Source organism: Triticum aestivum, chromosome 4D, assembly GCF_018294505.1.
Source record: "Triticum aestivum cultivar Chinese Spring chromosome 4D, IWGSC CS RefSeq v2.1, whole genome shotgun sequence".
Classification (NCBI taxonomy): Eukaryota; Viridiplantae; Streptophyta; class Magnoliopsida; order Poales; family Poaceae; genus Triticum; species Triticum aestivum.
Genome location: NC_057805.1, coordinates 488,053,063 through 488,059,197, shown reverse-complemented (window position 1 = coordinate 488,059,197; position 6,135 = coordinate 488,053,063).

The following is a 6,135-nucleotide window of genomic DNA, read 5'->3' as shown; positions in this document are numbered from 1 at the left end:
CTAGAAGACTCTATGGTTGAACTTAAGCATAATGCACAAACCTCAAAACACAAGCACTTCTTCTTTGTTCTAGAATCTTCCGTATCAGAATTGCCCAAATGTTTTTCTACATGATTTGTTTTTACTTTATGCCTTACAACGCACAATTCCATGAATCTTAAAATAGATTAGCTTTCTTATAAAAACTAGATGATTTTGAATGAAATGAACTATAAGAATTAAACGAACATCTACATCATGCATATATGACTCAAAGCTTACATGCTATAATGTGGTATTTATTCATAATTTGGTTGCCAAATCTCATGCGTGCAATGCACGTGTACCTTACTAGTCTAAATGGTGTCTGTGTGTGTTGTGCGTGTTAAACACATTGTACGTAGTATATCATACTAGTCTAAATTGTCTTTTTTTCTTTTGGGTACACGTTAAGCTTGTTCTCCCGAAATTTCAAGCCGCGCCTTGTTATGCCGAAATTTCAAGCTAGCGTCTCTGTCTATCGTGCTGCGAAACTCCCGCCTCTTCAACCCGCGCCTTGTTAGCCCGAAATATTTAAGATATATCTTTGTCTCGTTGTGCTCCGACAACTCCCTCCATCTCAACCCGCGCCTTGCTATTCCAAAATTACAACGCGCGCGAAAACTCCCACCTCCTGTGAAATCCCGACACGCGAAATGCCCGTGATACCCCTGAACCGAAAGAACCGCCTCAAATCGGTGGGGGTACTTTCGTAACTTACCCCACATTTCGGACAAGCGCGTCCCTAAGCCATGGTTCCCCACTCCCATCCCATCCGCCCACCCATTCGTACACCGAGGCCGGGAAAACCCGCGAAGCCCCACACCCTCCTCCGTCCGCCACCCAGCCGGAGCCTCTTCCCCGACGACGTCGTCCACAGCAACACCTCGACGTCCCTCATCCACCGTACCGGATGAGGATCCGTCGTCGATCTGGTCGTCCCGCCGGTTCAGCCACCCCGTCCTCCACCTCCAAGGAGCTGCCCCGACGTTCCCCTCGTCTTTCGCGCCACCTCCATTCCCACACCGCCGTCTTCACCTGCACCACCGGAAGAGCATCAGCATCACCGTTTCCTCGGATGAAGCTGCGGCCTAATCGGCGCCACCAAAGAGGTTGTACACTAATCGCCGCATTTTCTTCTTGATTCGATCTCACGGTGCTGCCGGCGCTCGGTCCCGAGCCGACACGGCGCGGCTCCATCCACCGCGGCGTCGCCGGCCACTTCCTCCACGGCGTCGCTCCCTCGGCGGCGACGTCCACATCAGTAGGAGCTGCTGCTGCTTTAGCTCTCGCTCGCGCTGCTGCTCTGCTCTTGCTCTCGGTCCCCTGCCTGGTCTGCTCTTGCTCTTGCTCTTGCTCGCGCTGCTGCTCTCGCTCTTGCTCTTGCTTGCGATGCTGCTCCGATTTAGCTACACTTCAGTCGACTGAATCGACTTTTGGGTCAGTCGATTTTCAGGGGGGGGGGGGGGCTCGCCGGAGTTAAGGAAGAACCAGCCGCAGCGGGGAGGGGTGCTCGCCGGAGAAGTACCCCACTATCTAACTTAGGGTTCAGGGTGGGGCGGTGGTCGCCGGCGGTGGTGGGGCGGTGGCATGGGGATCACCAGAGAAAAAGCTCGGCACGGGGGGGCCTAGAGGGATAGCCGGGGCGGCGGCGGACCGGCGGTGGGGAGTGTTTTCGGGGCGGGCGGGGCGGCGCACCGCCGGCCACGGGCGGTGGGGGCGGCTGTTTGGCCGGTGGTGGCTGGCGGCTCAGGGGGTGGAGGTTGAAGATGAACTGCAGGTCCTTGATTTCGTATCCAACGGCTGCAAAATCGACTGACCAGAGAGAAAAATTCAGTCGACTGACGTGTAGCCACACCTCTAGTGCGTTCAGTTTCGACAGTAAAAATTCAGTTTCGACAGCAAAATTCAGTTTCGACAGTTAAGTTCAGTTTCGACAGTTAAATTCAGTTTCGACAGTTAAGTTCTGAGATGAACGGCTGATGTATACATCTAGCACTTTGTGATTATGTATTTTACGTCATCTATTGGAGATGCTATTAGAATTCCACTCAGGTTAACGTTGTCTCTCTTGTCCTGCTTCAGCCTCGGCGTCGTACAACTCACCGGAGCTGCTCCAACGACGAAACCCTCCATCACAGCGGAGCAGTACCTCGGGCTCCATCTCCAGACGCCTAAGATCTTCTTCCCCTCCTCCGACAGCCAAGTCAGCCGGAGCATCCTCACCGGCCAACCCAATCACGCTGAGATCGACATGGCTTCGCCAAAGAGGTTGTACACTTCTTGTGGTTTGACTTAATCTCACCATGCTTCTTTGCATCCTGTGATCTTCCAATTCTTGTGAACCAAACACCCAGATTGGCAGAAATCCTGTGTTTTTAAATTCTCTGTTTTGCACATGCATTCCTATCCTATTCCTGTCTATTTCCTATCCCTGCATTGTTAGAATCCTCAAATTCAAACAAGCCCTTACACAATTACTTCTGTTACAGATATGTGTCAAAGAAAACCTTGTGTGGTTTGTCCTGCTCCTACGGTGCTGTGTTCCACCCCAGCTCAGCTGCTCCAACGACGGAAGGGTTCACCACAGCAGGGATCCGCTCTCCAGACTATCTTTCGCCGCCTCAGATCTTCTTCCCCGCCGCCGGCAGCCACGACAACTGCATTACCATCATCAACTGAGCAGATGACCTTGAGGACTACACGGGTCCGCAAGAGAGGTCGCACTCTTCCGTGTCTGCTTACGTTATGCATCGCTTAATATGATGACATGCTACTTTATCGTCGTGTTCACCTATTAGACTCCGACTCAGGTCCAAACTTATGCTGAAACTTGAGTTTTTAAATGGTTGTGGGGTACATATTGGGCCAGCAATCAGTACTATCTGTCTACTATCTGGTTAATCTCGGGTGTCTACTATGAGTTTCATGTTGGGTGCAAACAAACATTAAAGGAGCCATTATCTGTATTTTTTTAACTAAAGCTATTATCTGCCTGCTATCATTGGTTTTGAGTCTATCCACAGTTTGCTGCCATCACTCTGGATTTGTGCACGCACTCCTTACATAATCTCACTATGTTTTATTCCTATGCATGTCAGTTATTGTACACAATGGAACTGAACATGTAGAGCAAAAGAGACGAGCCTTGCGTGGCAATAAAATTTCATGCAGACGTCGCTCCATGGTGGGCGCAAAGGCAGCCCCCCTCCACCCATTTCGGATCGTAATCAAGAGGAAGATAACTGTTCTGAGGGGGATTCAAAAGCAGAAGACCACTCCTATTTACCCCAGGAGGTCTTCTCTCTAACTTGGCATGCTGATGTTGGTTATATCATGCATATGGTGCCTTGCATTGCTTACTTTATACATCAAATATGTCAACTGCTTAGTTTAGACATGCTTTGTGTGAATGCCATCTGTTTAGTTTATTCATCGTTTATGTGAATGATGCAATGCCATCTTGTTTAGCCAGGCATCATATATGTGAATTTTGCAATGCCACCCTGCTTAGCCAGTCATCTTATATGTGAATTATACCAGGCCATCCTTTTTTTCGTTACGTATTAAATTTGTCAATAATGTTAGTACATTCAACTACTCTTCGTGTGCATCAGCCATTTGACATAGTGATGGAAAATTCTGGAGTGAAAACAAGGTCTTCAGAGCAGACTATGCTATCTGACAAAGCCCATATCTCGCTGGTTACGGATAGCTCCTTAGAGAAGGATTCAGAGACAGATGACCGGTCCTATCCCCCCCCGAGGTGCATGCTCTAACTTGGCAGGGTTATGTTGCTCATATCGTGCGTATGGTATCTTGCATTGCTATGTCATTTTCTTAGTTTAGACATGATTTGTGTGAATGCCACCTGTTTAGTATCTAATTACCATATATGTGAATTATGCAATGCCATCTTTTTGCAAGGCATTATATATGCGAATTATGCAATGCTATCTTGTTGCAAGGCATTATATATGTGAATTATGCAATGCCATGTTGTTTAGCCAAGCGTCATATATGTGAATTATATCATGCCGTCCTTTTTTTGTATTTCTCATTGCTTTTGTCGATAATGTTTGTATATTCAACTGCTCTTCCTGTGCATCAGCCATTTGAATTGGTGATGGAGAAATCTGGAGTGAAAACAAGGTCTTCAGAGCAGACAATGCTACCTGGTGAAGCAGATATGTTGCTGGTTACAGATAGCTCTTCAGAGGAGGATTCAGAGGCAGATGACCAGTCCTATTATCCCCTTGAGGTGTATGCTCAAACTTGGCAGGGTTATATTACTCATATCATGCATATGTTGTATTGCAATGCTTAGTTTTTACATCATATACACGATATTGAATGCCATCTCCTTAGTTGACACATCATATATGCGATTGCCCTCTGCTCACTTCCTTAGTATATAAATCATATATTTGAATTATATCATGCCATGATGTTTACATAGACAACATGTATCTTAATTATGGCATGCCAACCCATTTTCTAAAGACATAATATAGTTATATCATCTCATCCTGTTTACATAGTCATCATATTTTGAATTATGTCATTCTATCCGTGAATTATATCATGCCATCATGTTTCCATCGACGGCATGTTTGTGATTTATGGCATGCCAACCACTTTAATAGACACATCGTATAGTTATATCATGTCATCTTGTTTACATTGTCATCATATTTTGAAGTATGTCATTCTATCCTGTTTAGTTAGCCATCATACATGTGAAATTGTGTCATGCTATCCTGCTTAATTAGCCATCATATATTTGAAATTATGTCCTGCTATTGTGTTTGGTTAGACAACATAAATGTGAATTATTTCATGCCCTGTTTTCTTCCCTACAATCCATTGCACCTGTCTACCTTACAATGCCTGTACATTCAATTACTTTTCTTGTTTATCAGCCATTTCAATTAGAGCGGGTGATGGCAGTATCTGTGGGAGTAAAAGCACGGTCTTCAGAAAAGATCGTGCTACCTGTCGACGGAGATAGAACCATGGTCGTACTTGCCCAAGAACCAGCCCCACCACACATAACCCAGACTCACGCGGATTGTACCCCTACCCAGTTGGACAGAGAACCAGCTACACCCCTTCTAACCCCAACCCCAGTAGATAGTAACCCAGTTCCCGTTGACACAGCACTGTCTCCACCACAGAGCACCCAAACACGAGCAGTTAGTAAGGCAACTGCAGTGCCCAAAGCACGAGGACCACCACTCCGAACCCCAAGTCAACGCTTAAAGCAGAAGAAGAAGAATTGTTCTCAGGTCAGGTTCCGTAGCTATAGTTCATACTACTTTGCTCTTGCAACACTATATTTACTCATACCAACTAATTTCAAATTTGAAGGATGCAATTGAAACTCCAATGGAGCAACAGGTATGTTTTAAACCTGTTTCTTTAACGTGTTTGCTGTTGTAACTTGCTCTATGTTGATTTCAGTTTCAATTGAATAAACAGTTATGTTCTCATGCCATGCACACTGCAAGTGTTGTTATTGCTGTGTAGTTTCCCACACTTATATTCTGTCTATGCTGCTTTGTCTTAAATAGATATGATTTGAACTGTATCTATCTTGATTTGGCAACATAAACTAGAATGATATAGACCATACAGTGACCATACTACATAGATATATGTTTGTTTCATGCTGTTATCCTGTCCACCTTACTACTGAACTGGTTTACCAAAATTAGTTTCATATACTACATTGTAAACATGTGACGTGTTTGTTTGTTTCTCCTTTAGAACGCGGATAAAATATTGGAGAAGAGTACCCCGTTATGCAATGGTAAAGGAAGTAATGCAGATCAAGTTTAAGATAGTGAGACATCCCTGTTGTTCTCCAAGAAAGCTGATAAAAACTATATTGAAGACACTGAGACAGCCCCAAAGTCCTATCTTGATGTAGTGTTCGAGTTACTGGCTACTACTGCTGGCATCAGCTCTTCGAACTCGCTGCCTGAATCAGTTCGGCTTCTTGAGTCTCAACTTCAAGTTGAAAGACATCGATTAGATGTTATGCGACAAGAAGCTGAAGGACTATGGAAGTCCCTGCAGAATTCAGATGCATACTTTCTGGTGCAACAACAAGTG